At 39.7% G+C, this 16149-nt stretch overlaps 1 protein-coding gene across 2 annotated transcripts in view; it reads left to right on the top strand.

Moving 5' to 3' along the window:
- apaf1 (apoptotic peptidase activating factor 1) overlaps positions 1–16149 on the top strand; it is a 42724-nt gene that overhangs the window by 23519 nt on the left and 3056 nt on the right. The gene's annotated exons all lie outside the window — the stretch shown is intronic.

Below are 16149 nucleotides of genomic sequence, written 5' to 3'. Positions count from 1 at the left end.
TACATACCCAACCAGGGATTTTTAAACAATTTTTAAAAAAGGCAGTTGCTAACAAGTAGCTAAACTAGACTACAGAGGTCATCGGTGACTTTAAATATAAATATACGTACAGTGTTTATAATCGCACTCTTGCAAACCATTCAGAGGCGTAGTTCGTTTATAGCCTAATGTTAGCTTTTTACTTCTGGCGTTCACATTCATGCTTCAAAAATCATAAAAGTGGTGTTCATTTGTGAAGATTATCTCGCTGAACACAACGTGTGAGTATCATTAACCTTTGTTTACAAAAATACGTCATCCCTGCAGCGCTCTATTGTTACATTAGATAAAAGAGCTTTGCAGTGGTGCAGGTTTACATAAAAACACTCAATACCTGAGAGAATGATATCAATGCCTCCTTGTGACGTGACTGGAATAGTGTGTGTGTGTGTGTGTGTGTAGCTCTTTCTTATTGCCTTTACTTTTACAAGAGATGGGGTCACAGAGCGGGCAGTCTCAGCTGTGCTCTGATTGGCTATTTGTCGGGCAATGATGTAATCCTCAAGGGAGAGCAGTTCTGATCGATGAGGCTTTATATCTCAGATTACTCCTGATACTGTGTGCGGGGTTGTGTCGTGTGCGTGAATATGTGCATGCACGCTTTTGTGTGTACCTTCTTGTGTGGGTCGACAAGAGATGGTACTGTTAGTTGCTGCTGTTCAGGTTTTTTACAGACAGATGGCCAAAAAACAACATCCCAATCTCTTCGACAGCAGAATCCTGTTGACAAGATCATAAAAATCTGGATGTGAGCTCAGACATAATGAGGGCCCCAAATGTACTTGTTATACTTCTTTTTTATATATTTTATAGTATTCAGAATGAAAGCTTTTCAGAAAACTCAACCGTCAGACCCATAATCTTTATATATACACAGCACGTGCAGTTTAAAGGGCAGCGTAAAAGCCCTCAGTGGGATATTAAAGAAAGTCGACCGGACACAGTAGCATGACATCATATGTGAGAATACAGGTTTGAATTCACTGCCTCTCTAACAGAAAAGAGCGTACGGATGAATCAATGTGAAGGAAACAAGCCAACGGCTGAGGATGTAGATAATCGGCTGTATTCCAGATTTTGGATTATCTGAAAAGAAAGAAATCAAGAAAGGTTACAACAATATTAATTGTATATCCCAGTATGAATTTAATCAATATTTCTGCTGACCTCAAAGATTCCCTGAACCTTAAAAGGAATAGTTTGGCACATTGGGAAATGCTAAGCTAATCGCTTGCTGGCTTAAACTTCGTAGTTGGCTTACAGACATGAGAGTGGCATCGATCTTCACCTATAACTCCTGGCAAAAAGCACATTTCCCAAACTATTGAGAAATATTAAGGAATTCCAACAGAAAATCTATTTCAATAAGTAGATTATGCTGAAGTTATTTTAAAGTATTTGCTAAAGCTAACTCAACCGACTCTGCTGTGCATTTTTCCCTAAAGGACTGCCATATGATTGTGAGAATGAGTAGACATTGTGAGTATATATAGTGTATCATTTCTGTCACCCCATATGTTCATGTGCTCTTTTTCTGCCACTTCCCATGGTGATGTGTTCAGCAATGTAGATATTTGCACAGTAAATATGTAGTTTAATGGATTTTGCTGGATTGTTTTGCTACTTTTTTCCCCCGTTGTTTGTTTGTTCTGGAATAAAATTAGAACTACTATTTCTTCTTTGCTATTTGCCTCCCTTGCCCTGCTTTATATTATAGCTGGAAACCAAACTGTTACAGCCGCTGACATCCACTAATATACCCTTCGATTTTTGTATTAGTAAACTTTACAGACAGGGCAGCTCTGCTTGATGCACTAATGAGGCTTCAGTCATAATTATTCTGGGAATCGACTAACGCATCACTCCATTACTCCATTTCACAGACTTTTTTTCTGCTCTCCTCTGGCGTGTTGACTTGATGGATCAGCATGTGTATGTGAGGAGCAGTGATGGATTATTACGCCCGTCTTAAAGGGTGAACCCCCCCTGAGTTGCGAGCTTTGATTGATTAATTGTAGTGTGTGTCAGCCGGACAGCTATGAGAGGCCATCCTGTCTGTCATGTTAATTACCATGACAGCGTGTGTACCTCTTATGACAGATAATATAGCCTGCAGAGTGAGGCAGCATGATAATAATCTGTCTATCTGTTTTAATGATTATTGCCAAGGCGTGTCACCATGCTCGCCTGTTTGGAAATAAGCAAATGTCTTGAAACCAAAAACATGGCACAATACTTTAAACAGACATGTAACTAAGTTGATATATAAAAATCCCTCTTTCATACTTTAGCTGAAGTTCAAGATATGACAACTAAAAGGGAATGGTATTTCCATATAAACATGAAGTAAGAATACCAAATGGTTAAATCAAATATTTACTGACGTCTAAAAAATTAAATAAATCATGGAACGTTGTAATTATTCTTCTGTCAGTCTTGGAAAAGGGCTTGGCAATCGTCTGAACGTCTTCTTAAGGGTGTTTGGTTTGTATTTATCCTCAGCTGGTGTAAGGGAGAGATTTCATTATGGGGGATCAGTGGGATTGTATTAAATGTGCATTTGGATCATAGATGAAGAATGATTGATATTGAAGTTTGGCTTGAATACCATAAGAGCCCTGAACAATAGCTGTGCCGTGCGGTACGAACTTTTGTTGTTCTCAGATAGTAGAAACTTCACCACATAACTTGATAATAGAGTAATAGGTCAGGTTGAAAATAAATATAGCATCTTTATTATATGAGTACTTTCCACGGACTATTGTCTGTCTGTACAAAAACACTGACGTACCAAATGGCCTCAATTTTGTTTTTATTTCTGCTTGTAAAACTTCTCCAAACTTACTTTCTGTTTTCCTTTAGTCTCTTTAGAAAGGACTAAAATGCTTAAAGCTGCACTAATCAGTATCTTAAGATTAACAGTGGGTCAAAAGACTATATAATGTGCAGTTCCCCTTTCTGCTCATTGTGTTAGTTTTATGGCCTGCAAGCTTGCTGTTTTTGGGTCTTTATTGTGCATCGCTTCCAACTGTTTTTAGTGAAAAAGACTGTACGCTACCTGCCCAGCAACAAACAGACAAAGTTAACAACAAGCTAGTGAAGACTGTGGAACATTTAACAGCTGAAGAGTCAGATATTTGATTTCCCTCAGGAGTTGGAGGAGACCAAAACAGAGCTAAAAAGCGGACTTTATATTGGACTTACAAAAACTTACGAAACTCCAAATGAATGCTACTTCACCTGTTTGCTTACATGTTATCCATTACACATGTATAAGAACAACAACAACAAAAATCAACACTGGTTAAAAATGTTAAATGTTGTAGTGCCTCGCTGTGAGTGACTGTGCTTAATATTTTCTAGTGATGTGAGATGTGGGATTGAGGCTTAACTTTATTAGACAGCACAAATAAACACACAACTCTAAGCTCCATGAACTGTTTTGCATATACATAAGAACAAGCAAGTAAGAATTTGAAGACTGTGGCAAATCCATTTAGGGGCTATTTGTAAGTACCAGCAAGCTAAGATTAATTTGGATTATTTGTTAACATAAACACAACCCCTTTAAGCACTGTTTGTGTAATTACTACAATGATTGTTTCATTGATTATAATCAGTTGAAATTCTCTCCTTTTCCTGAAATAAACACTAATTTAGAAGATGTCTTTTAAAAGATTCTTACAGAAAAACTGACTATAGCGTATGTTAAGTATTGCTGTGACAGTACTGTTGGAAAAATAAACAAAAATAAGCAGAACACAGCAGAGAGAGCATGTTTTTTTTTATCGTGATGTGATTCAGAGGAGAGTTTTGAGCTATCAGATCCTCTCTGATCGCAGCTCTAAACATCAGAAGCTGTTTCTACAGAATGACTCAGTGTGTCTGCCGCTGCTGCTGCTGAACAGGATGATGTTGTTATTGGTCGGATAAGAGCAGGAGAAGTGACAGCGGGTGATGTCTCCCATGGTTCTCTCTCAGTTGATGGGTTGATATGATGCAACGTGAGGCTTGTAGCGTGAGGAGTCCTTATTGTTTTGCCTCTTTCTATTTGTCTCTTTGGCTCCCTGTGTGGAATGATGTTTTCTTGTTTGTCCCAGTGGGTTTTTTTTACTCGTCTCTGTCAGTACTCCTGCCTTAATCATCTCTCAAGCTCTCTTTGTCTCTGCCTCTCTTTTTCTCTGGTTTATCACTCCCTCCCTCTCTGTATGGTCGGGTGAATGGTGTGAGTGTAATTAAAAGCAGCGGGCTATTGTGTGGGGGTATATGTGCTCATCCAATCCCCTGTGTGTAGGTACCTGTGTAGTGTTTAATGAATGAATTTCTAATGCTTATCTTTTCACTTTAGCTAATAAAAAAACGTAACATAGGAGCTTTTATTGGTGCGTTTGGTTGTGAAATTGTAAGGCTATAAAAGTGTGTTTCCGGGGTGTGTGTGTGTGTCAAGATGTGATGAAGTGGTGTGGTTCAGCCCTCTGAGAGAGGCTGTTACATCCTACACTGGCTCCCATCAGTCCTCCTTCCTTCTGCTCCGGGTCCTGCCAGAAAATGCTGTACCTGTCTCACACCTGGCCTTGACACACACACACACACACCAAACGACACACACACACACACACACAACACACACACACACACACACACTCTCACACCACACACATGGACACACACTCTCCAAACGCCGATGACCCAATCTGTCACAGTGCCATGATGCAAGAGGGGAGGCAGCAGGTGTGAAAAGGCTCATCCTGACTGCACGAACACACACAGACGCCCAGCAGCCCAGAATAATTCACACCAAGTCGTCATGTTGCAAACAAAACCACAAAGCACTCAACAAATGTATTTCTATAAATATTGTCTCAGATCTTTCTAACCTAAACTATGTCTCAGATTAACTGAGTGAACTGATTGTCCTTATTTGGCCTTAATCAATATCTCCGGGTACTTTGGGCTTTGTCTGTTTCACTAAGCCAGCTGTCAAAGGCCTGGCTGAGGCGCCGTCTCATCAGGAGGGACGACAGATCTGTTCTGTTCTGTTAATCCTCCACTTTTGGTTTGATGGGACTCACTGATGCAACCCTGGCACTGCTTATTGAATTCTAAAAAAGGTCATTATGAGTGAATTAAAATTTTGGGAGAGGAGTCATTATACCATGTGGGGAAAAAAATTCTTGATTTAGTCAGTTAACCTTGAACAAGACACTGACCCTCCACTTCCCTGCTCAGTGGTGAACGTGGTTGTGCCGTGTTCCCCTTTAGTTTCTGTTACGACGACAGTGTCGCTTCTTTGCTGCGTCGGTAAAAGCCTTTCTAAAGAGGACAAACATGTTTATGGCCTTTTGCTTATTCCACCATCTGTTACAACTGTTTGAGCAAAGAAGCAGATCCTGTCAAATCAGGCAAACAATACACAGTGCAATTCAGTCCAGAAACTAGTATAGTTTTCCAGTCTCAATGCGTTTAATAATATTCTGTTTTTGTTAAAGTTAAGCAACTTTTATGCTTCCCCACATTCTCACTGTGGCTGTCTGAATACTTGATGTACACTTTGAAGTTGTAGAATATTGTTGTCACTTTAACTTTCTGCTCATTGTCACCTCCTTCCGCGATGAGAAGTCTACAGCAAAAGGTGTCGTGAGCTTGTTGTGAGCTTGAGAGGAAGCCGCCTGCATGCCATTTACTTTTAGTCTTGAAATATGTGATACCGCTGTGCCAAGCCTCCCAGGGGTTATATGGTAGAATAAAAAAAAAAAAACCTATGTTTACTGTTGTGGAAATCAGTCACCTTTTTATTTCCAAGTCAGTATTGTTCGCTGTGATGTGACCCCCAGGGGGAGCTCGTACTTCATTTCAAAGCATTAAAGTACAAACGCGGTGTCAGATGTGTTACAGGCTCTGTTTTCAGTCTACTTTAGTTGTATTGTCAGCAGGGACAAGTGTGACCTGACAAGCTAATCAACTTCTCCAGAGTAGAGTCTCCATCCAAGACATAGAATATACCTGGTTATAGTTACAGTTCAGTGAATATGTGTGTAGAGGGCGCACACACCATACAAAATAGATCGTAGCAGATTGTGTGCTTTTTGACACTCCTGTTCGTCCCTGTTTTTTAACGGTGTGTTGCTATGAATTCCGACATGTAAACTTTCATTATTGACCAATAGCAAACCGTAGAATAGGACAGCTTAGTTCAAAATGGAGGAAGTTATTGTAGCACTTTCCAGTGTTATTTAACTTCTCTGCTGGAGTATGAACTGCTTCACAAAAGAGGATACGGAACGGCTTGGTCTGTTGAGTTAACTGTGTGCAGCAACCAAGAGTGTGTTTGTTGTTAGGTCACTTTCTACAGTTGTTCACCAAGAATTCATCGAGCTACTTTTATCGTGTGACCAGGCTTTAACATTGTGAAACCAAAGGACTTTGTACAGATTGTATACACTTTACACTTCTATTACTAGCATGTGCATACTAGTAGAGCACAAGATACATCAAAAGAGGGACCTGCTCATCAAAACCATATGTACCATAGTGCCACTAACTTGAAACCTTAACTGTAGATTCAGAAATGGTGTCCAGCCCAGTAAAGAACACGTCAACTCTTAACAGCATCGAGACCGTAGCGACACACAGTTGGTTTTTATATTCTTTTTTTCTCTCACACTAACTCACTGTAGCTCACACACACACACACACACTTCCCAACAGTGTATCCCCAGATGGATGGGAGTGTTTTAGATGACAGTTCTCCCCTGCCACCAGTGTTGTCAGACATCACTTATCAGCGAAGCCTGTGATGGAGAAGAAAGGGGGAAACACAATTTCACCTTATCTCACCTTCTTACACTCCCCTTGCTTTCATTCTCTATTTCTCGGTCTCCAAGTTCCCACCAGACCTGCTCTTTCTGTGTTCTCCTTTAATGTTATCTCTCTTTTTCACACCTTCATTTATTTTGTGTTTTTTTTTCTGCTGTCATTTTCTTTTCCGTCCACTTCGTTGACCTTATGTTTTAAAGCCGCCCTCCCTCGCTGCAAGCCAGTGCTCACAAGTTTCTTTCTGTGATCCTGTTTTTAAAACGATGCTTACTTTGTACAGTAGGTTAGAATAAAGCCATTTCAGAACCCTGGAGATTGCTTTAACCCATCAGGTCTCCGTCTGTCTCTGTCCTGCTTTCTCAGCCTCAGCCATCATCGTTAAACGCATCCAAACAAGGCCTCGGCGGCTAATGAACTGTTACAGCCAGTCTCCACTCTAAGCAAGGCTCAGAGTGAAGCAGAGAAGGAGGGCAGGGATATGTGATGAAATGAAGGAGTGAAGGTTGCACTGACCTTCCCTCAAGAGACATTTGATGGACGGAGAATCTGTCAAAGATTTAGAAACAGTTGCGTAGCGGCGAGTGGTTTGGGACTGAGCGAAAGGGACAGAGTGGAAAGTAAATGCAGTCACCTCTCTGAGGGATGGATGGGGTATCAAGCAGTCAAGATTCTTGTATAATGAGATTGACTAAGCCATAAGTAAATGTGTCTCCATTCCCCCTCGCTGGCAAAGACCTTAGTGATTTCTCTCAAGGCTGAACATCAGTCAGTCCAAGTATTCATTAGTCTTTCTCAGACTACAGTTGTGTTACCCCGATCTGCCTCCATCTGAGGTCTTTTTATGTTTCACAAGTCATCAATATGACGTGGGATGTGTATGTTGTTTTGGTTGGAAATAACAATGCAGACTGTGTGCAAAAATCTTTTTCATTTTATAGAGAAGTATCAGAGTTTGTTTGTGATGTAGTGTCAGAACAAAGAACACAGAGTGAACATCAGGATTACAGGACCAATTTTTTAAAGCCCTTTAGCATACAACATCTTTAAGGGGCCAGTATACTCCGTCAGTACTGTGTCTGACCATTTCTGTAACTGTCTGAACCCAACAATCCAGCCTTCACACTCCCTCTCTGTGACAGCTCCCTTCGACTGTAGTCATTCGAAACAACTATAAACACTTTTGATTTCCCAGGTGGTCGGATAGCCCTTTGACCCTTAATTCCACTAAGGGGAAACTCCCCCCAAGAAATATTTTTCACAATTAAAAAATAAAGAAACTTCAAGGACGAACAGAGGAGGGAAACAGCTTGACAATATTGGGTAAATAAAGTGCAAACAGAACATGGATCCAGAGAGACAGAATGTCGAACAACTTCGAGCTGCTGCCAAAACTGGTAGGTCTTAAACTTGTACGAGAATAATCTTTTAAATCCACATCAGTATTAGCAGTATTAGAACACCTGTGAGAACGACAAAGTGTACATAGTTCTATAGTTTGTCCGATTTGTCTCATTGAGCAGGTGCACCTACTGTATATTCATCCAGATGGAACAAAAGCAGCACTTTTAAGGTTTTTAAGCAGCAAAATGCAACTACCCATATCTACAATTCTATGTGGTAATAATTAATTAGCTCAAAGTTATTCCCCACATAGAGAAATTTCTATTTTAGACTCCAGATTTACAGTCAATCTTTCACGCTTACTGCTAATACTGTATGTCAAAACATGTGTATATGGTTGTACTTCAACAACAAACACTCACATTCAGACCCAAGTGGTTTAAAAGAAATTATGGCACACTTTTAAAGTCAGCTATACTGTAAAACTGCCACATTTTAAAAGAGTAAATTGGACTCTTTTCATTGCTGTGTCACAGTTTTACAGTATGGCTGACTTTGAGCGTCGTATATATCTTTTATTCCCTCGGGTCTAAATGTTAGTGTGATGTACAGGCCTGTAGGAGACTTTTGACACATGTCTGATGCGGTAGGGGAGAAAGATGTACTGCATTGTACAATTTATTGTTTATTTTTAAAGAAAATATGCTTTATGAATAGTCTATTATTATACTTTAGCACTTTATTAATAGCTGCATGTGGCAACCAGGGAGTTAGCTGACTTTGTTTGTTACTTTAATGTTTCCGTGCTGCTTTGAAGAAAACTTCATGAACACATTATTTGCAACAGAAATGACTGAAGGTATATTTACTTTTCATCTGATCTCCCCGCAGCACTTTTTTGTACATCGAGTCCTTTGCATTTGTGTAGCAACATAAAGATCACCCTCTTGGTTATTACTGCTACTGTATGTTGGTTAACAGGCTAGTTGCACACCTTGGCTTTTTGTTTGATATTTTTGCACCCCCACCTCCTTCAAAACTGGTTCACCAGTGAGAATAACACATTTTGATGACTGCTGTTTCTGAGGGGACTTCTATGTAAATGAGGCGGTGTAACAGGGCCACCGCGTTGGTTCAGGCAGCGTTCGCCGTTTTGATTTAATTCAACGCTTTTCTTCCGTCACGCTGTTTCAGAAGTAAGCACCCTGCAGTGCTGCTCCAGCATAGCAGCAGACCTGCCTCTAAAAATACCTACACACACTTATAAGATGCAAAATAGCTCCTGAAAGTGCATTTATCTTTTTCTCAGAATCCAGAGACTGTAACAAATGCGTATCTTAACATGCACACGTTCTTCCTCGTGTGGTCAGAATGCATCCAGAGTACATTTTGCATTCACAGTCATTCGCTTCCACACGAGACAGAGCAAGAGCGAAGAACTTTGAAAGAGCTATGCTTGGAACGATCCTGGCCTGGTTTCTGCACCCTTGTTGTCAGGCTTGGGGTATAAACACAGGCTGGTGAAATATTTATCTGTCTCTAGGAGGCAGTTGTTTCCCCAGCGTTGCTCATTAAGCCGGGGTTAATTGTCTCTCTGGCTCGAGAAGAAGGGCCTTTGTGCGAATCATACCAAGACGAAATGAGAGAGAGTGGAGATCAGTGATAGAGGATGAGCTGGTGATGGTGTATGCTTTGTAAAATGCGTGGATGCACACACGCTGACTGACTTCCTCTTACTCCATCTTTCTCTTTGTCTTGTCTCTCCTACTCACTTTTAAACTACTTTTAATAAACTCTTTGCCCCTTTGTCTTACTTCTTTTTCTTAACTGCTTTTTCAGTCTTATTCTTTCTTTTAGGCCATTTTCACACTGGATTCACTGATTTGACTTTCAGCCTTCCACCCTTTGTCCTTCTGAACCTGCTGGCTGCTTTCATGGTGGTTTACTGTTGTAGTAAGTGTGGCCAGTTACTAATGCTGCCAGAAAAGTGTTAGGTATGGAGAAAAATGAGTTTGAACTGGAGACAAGCTCGTCTTTTATGGTACACAAATTTGTGAATAATTCACATATGCCTCTTCTTATCTACAAACCCATGCAATTTTAATACATTTAGAGTAATTCTATAAATAAACACAACCTGAATTAAATAACTTTCGATATTGTACATATATCCTTTAAGGTAATTAACCTAACACCATTTGTGATTGAATAGAATTTGCATTCACTTCTGACTCATAACCACATTGTTGTGTCAAAAGAAATAGTTTTTAGAGAGATTTTTTGCCAGTTGCCAGGCAACCAGCTGAGACGTCCAGTACATAATCCAAAAAAACCTGATTTCTCTTTGTTTTTTTGCACAAATTACACAAACAAGATTGTGTAACGTGTTTAAATACTTAAAGTTGGAGGTGCTGGTTCGCAAATTTTGTTACCTTTGGACAGAGCCAGGCTGGCTGTTTCTTCCTCTTTCCAGCCTCTATGCTAAGCTAAGTTAACCAGCTGCTGAGTCCAGCTACAATATTCACTGCACAGAAATAAGAGTGGTATTGAGCTTCTAATATAAATCTAAAAAGAGAAAGAGAATATGCATATAACCTGAAATGTCAAAGCAGTCCTGTAAGTGTTGGTGGAAAAACTTTCAGTGCATTCATTTGGAATTTCAATGAGGGAAAAACTTCCACAACTTTTAATCTGCATTTTGATGTACGCTGGAAAAATGGACAGCAATGCAACAATGGCGCTCAACCACCTGTATAATATAAAACCCTATTCCACCACCCTAGGATAGGCATAGAACAAAATGCCCCAGTCATAAATAAGCCATTTTATCTGTCGTGTTTTCTTGCTATCAATGGGAGAATGCCACCTATAATGTCATATATTTATCTTTCTGTGGTAGTTCGGATAACAGTCTGACTGCCTCTAGTCTAGATCACCTGGTTCAGTGGTCTGAGAGCAGTTCTTCTCATTTCAGTCTGCTTCTGGAAGTTCATAATACCAAATTTCAGATTGCTGAATCAGTCCATGAATCAGAATAAATTGCCAATATGACTTTGTACTTTCTTCTTTCTCTTCATTCCTTGTTGCTTCTCATTCATTTGATCTTTCTCCCCAGCTCCTATTTCTCCCCACCAGCTCAATTTTTCTCTTTTTTTTTGATGTCTCTTGTTTTCTCTCTATTATGGCATCTCTCTCTAATCTTTTCTTTTTATGAATCTGTCTCCCTCTTTCTTATTGTGCCGAAAGGACTGGAAAAAAAAGAGGCACGTGAGACAAAGAAAAATGGAAAGACTAACAACCTCTCTAATCCAAAGCTGTAACATCCCTCTGTTTCTCTTTGGTTTCAGTTTTCCTGCTCCCTACATTTCATATTCATTTCTGTTTCCTTGCTTTTTTTTACCCCCTACCCCTTTTTCCCTGGTCGCATCTGTGATGAAAAAGAGTTGCCGGGGAAAATAAAGGAATGCGGGTGAGACAAAGCGAAGAAAGAAAGAGACAGTGTGTGAGGCAGAGATGTGTAGAGGATTGTCTCAGCATCAATATTTCAGTGGATGGAACCTTGGATGAATAATTCAACCTTGGTGCCACGCTGTTTCCCTCTCCGCAAGATTCTTGGCCTGGTCACACATACACATGCACACACTTAAAATCCCTCACTTTTTCTGTCTGAAATGGAGGTGGCCTTACAAAATCACCTGAATCTACTCCAGCTGGTCTCCCCTCTTCCTTTAATCTCCCTCTACCTCCTTGTCTCCATCCATTGTGTGCTTCCTGCTGGCGGTAGAGTCTTCCTAATTTTTTATAAAGCGTAGAAACTGCACCTAGTCCCCCAGGACTCTGTATCGGAGCTATTTATGTTAGAGGAAGATGAATTACTTCCCTCCACCCCTTCTGAAAGACGCAACTGTGTGCTCGCTCACACCTAAGGCCCTCACAAGAACACGCATGGACAGGTATTTCCATTATGTAAGCGGCGCTGACTTTCCCTCAGGTAGCCTGAATAAGCAGACCTATTTAGCTGCAGGAGAGGGTCTGTCGGAGACGATTTGGTGAACTCATCTGCTGTTAGCTGAAATGAATCAGGGTTACTCACATTCCCGGCTTCCCCAGATGTGACTTTAACCCGTGTGTTTGTGAGCGTGACACTGAGAGGGAGATTATCTGAACATGCAGAATGGTATGGCTGTACAGATAAGGATTCATTGGCTCTTCTTGTTTTCTGTTGTCACGTTTCCACCAAAGCAAATGACATGTGTACGCTTTCCACCCCGTACTTATGCTCTTTACTCCGTCACCCCATTCTCAAAATACAATGAATGAAAAACATCCCAATTGAGTCAGAGCTTTTCACTCAATCCACATCCTCTCAAAGCATTTTGATCTCCTCTCATTGGCTGGATGGTGTGGTTAAAATCTATATCATAATATTAGATAGATAGATAGATGCAGTCTAATTCAACGCTCCTGCAGTAAATCCTTCAGTTATTGTTGAAACTGTGTAGAGATGTTGATTCAACATCTGGTCTTTTTGGAGGCTGCAGTTGTGTTGCATTGTTGAGTTAAATCAATGATGGTATTCAATGATAGAAACACTCGTCGGAATAACACAATACAATCTAAGCTCACTACAAACTGCAACCTCCAAACTAAACATAAAGTTGAAGTAACGCCAGCAAAAATTGAACATCATAACCTTCACAAAGGGAGGATTTATTGCAGGACTGTTGTATGAAACTGCATTGATTTCAGCGAGGTGTACCTAATAAACTGGCAACTACTGACAAATATAATAATCAATCACATACAATATTGAAATCTTTCTGTTTCTGGTGTAGATATCTCTTTATTTTCTCTTTTTGTATTATGAGCATAGTAAAAAATCATTTGGCAGGACAGTGGTATTACATTATCAGCGTTTCTTTTATGGTTTTGGCATCAGTGTGATTAAGTACCTTAATTTCATTCATTCCTGTCCGATTATTTTATCCATAAACAAGTTTTATTTTCCAGACAGAATTCTCTTAAAGTACTAAAGCAACAAGCTGTTACATATATAAATACCTTTGGGCTTTATGTTGCTATTTAAGTTTAGTTTATTTTGTCTCTTTTATCTGATTTATGTCTCCTGACATCGTATTATATTTAAAGATCCCTTGTTGATTATTCATGTTCTTTTTCTTATTTATATCTTATTTTTAAAACTCTTTTTGTGCTGTTGTCATTGTAGCATATTATATCATCACTAGAGCACAGTTTTTGTTCTTCCTGTCTTGGGAATTATTATTATTATTAGATTACTGTTGACTAAACCTCTGCGCACGTAAAACAAAAACTATATTAGCCAGGTTTTAATTGAAAATTCAAACAACACACGTGCATAAAACAATAACAATACGATAATACTGAATTATCTCTCACCCTTGCTCTCCATGTTTTCATCTGGGATTGGTGTAGATTTAATAAAGGAAGTCAATAAGGGATCCTGGATCTGTTCTATGGAATAATCTCCATATATGTACACCTACATTATTAATGTTAAATTATAATCTACACACTTAAATTAACAGTGTGTCATTTTTATGATGATGCACTCATGTCCTTTTTCAATACATTTCCACTTAGTCCCACCTGTGTGTGTGTGTGTGTGTGTGTGCGTGCGTGTGCGTGTGCGTGTGTCTTCCTCGCATTAGTATTCACGTAACGTAGATCCGAACATTGTCGATTGAGTTAATTTCAGCAGCCTCAGCGCAGGAGGAAGCGAGGATGCTGCGCTGTATATGTTTAGAAATATTTTTCTGTAAAGAAAGAGCGAGACGGTCACACAAATACTCACAGTAAACACACCCAGGGGGTATGGTCTTCACAACAACACTCAGAAACACACAGACACACACACACACTGTATAGTCATTTAACACCTAAGCACATCACTAGCTCTCCCATAAATCAATGGCCCCACAGTGATGGTGTTCATATCAGCACATCAGCCATCTGCTCCGAGGATGTGGGCACTCGGTGTCACACGCAAACACACAAAGCACTGCTGCGTATTCCCATAGGAGAGAACAATCCCTTATGGAAGGAGACTTATCTTGTGTGTATCTGTTTTTATGATGAATGTGTTTTTCTGTTTATAGCATCTTTACATCTTGGATCTTAAGTTGCTCTTTTGTTTAGTGCACCTTTCTGTGTTTTCTATCTTATACCTCCCCCCCTCCCCGTGTGCACCTTTATTTCCCCCTTTATCTTTATCTTGAATCAAAGAACTCTCATTGTTTCTTTATTCTTCTGTCGTCTTATTTCTGTCCCTCCGCGCTCATGCAAATGCATAAATATGCATGCCATCCAATGTAGTCTCGTCAACGTCCTCTGGTGTAAATTATTCAAAGTAGTGATTTTTTTTCCTGGCCTTTTTTTCCCCTCCCTCATAGTAAATCCAGTCTCACTCTGAAGCTAACATCATTTTCACACTTTCTGTCCGCACGTCTTCCTCCGTCCCACCACCGAGCCAACTGACTCTTTTTAAACATTATTCTGCACCGGCTCTCTTCTCCTTGTGTCGCATCTCTCTGCTAATCCTTTTTTTATTAGCAGTTGGAGTTATGGGGTGCTCCTTCACTCTCTTATTTTCTGTTTTATCATTCGTTTGTTTCCCATGTTTGTCGTGGGATTTATTCTTGTTGTTCTTCGACTCTGCTCGTTGTCTCGTTCGTCTCGGCCTGTCTGTTTGGCTATTTATTTCTGTATTTATACATACGTGTGTGTGTGTGTGTGTGTCAATACTATTTCTTTGTTTGAGCTGTCAGTGTTTTGGCAGCCGGCGGCCATTTTTCCTTTCATTCCGATGCAATTACTCTTAAATCAAGTGTCTCATTCCCTCCTCTGATATCTGCTGTGTGTATCCTCGTTTTACCCCTCCACCTCTGTATCGATCTCAACTTTATCTCATCTATCTTTCTTTATCCAGCCACACATCCCTCTCTCTCTTTGATGTTCTGTTATTGACCTTCACACCAAGACTACTTTCATAATCGCCATTTGTCTTTGTAAAGCCAACAAAACTGAACATGGTGACATTTAGTGTTTCAAATTGAGGCTGAAGGTATCATATTGTGACCTTGAAAAGTGCTTTGCTCGATATGAAAGCTGCCCCCTTTTTCAGGTTGTTAGCACTTAATTTTAACTTCTTGTTGTCGTTGGTGGAGTGTCTTAGCACTCATCTTTAACTGATTCTGTATAATAATCAGATTAAACTTGTCTGAATTAACCTTTTCAGAAGGAGACAACCGAAAAATTGCAATGGTCAGAGGGAGTTATTAGCATTTTAGATCTGGATGCTCTTGGATATCAAAACTGTCCATATACAGGGTTTTCCACTATATTTTACAGTGGAAATAGAGCCAGGGTTTTCACAATAAAACTATGCAAACACTGCTCATATTAATAGGGATTTTTCCAGTTCTAATTCAGCTGTAGAGCGGTTTTATGTTGTATAATAATTGGGCTTATCAAGCTTTAAGGAAAATGAGCTGTAGCTTTACATCACACAGTAAAGGCCACATATTTAATGAGTATGTCAGCTTGTAGAGACAAGATACAAGATGCTGAAACAGTTGCTGTAAACATAAATTATCACTGTGCAGTTGTTCCGCATCTGTTTCTCAGCCTGTGTGAATCAAAGACCTCATGCAGTCCAGTAATCTTCAGAGGATTATGTTAAATAGCGCACAAAACAATGATTAATCATGTTCAGTCCTGTGATTCAGTCTATATATTTATATTTATGAATCATGTAGAAACATGAGATTAATTAGTTAAAGTAAATGTCATATTGAGAGAACATGGTCACATTTAGCCTTGAGGGCAGCAGCAAATTACATCGCATAGCTCTGATGTTCGAGTAAACATCACGCAGATTCATCATGGTTCTGTATGTATGTATGTGTATATATA

Source organism: Morone saxatilis, unplaced genomic scaffold (assembly GCF_004916995.1).
Source record: "Morone saxatilis isolate NCDOM2014 unplaced genomic scaffold, NCSU_SB_2.0 Contig10, whole genome shotgun sequence".
Lineage (NCBI taxonomy): Eukaryota > Metazoa > Chordata > Actinopteri > Moronidae > Morone > Morone saxatilis.
The sequence above is the reverse complement of the archived record's forward strand: the minus strand, read 5'-3'. Positions and strand labels throughout refer to the sequence as shown.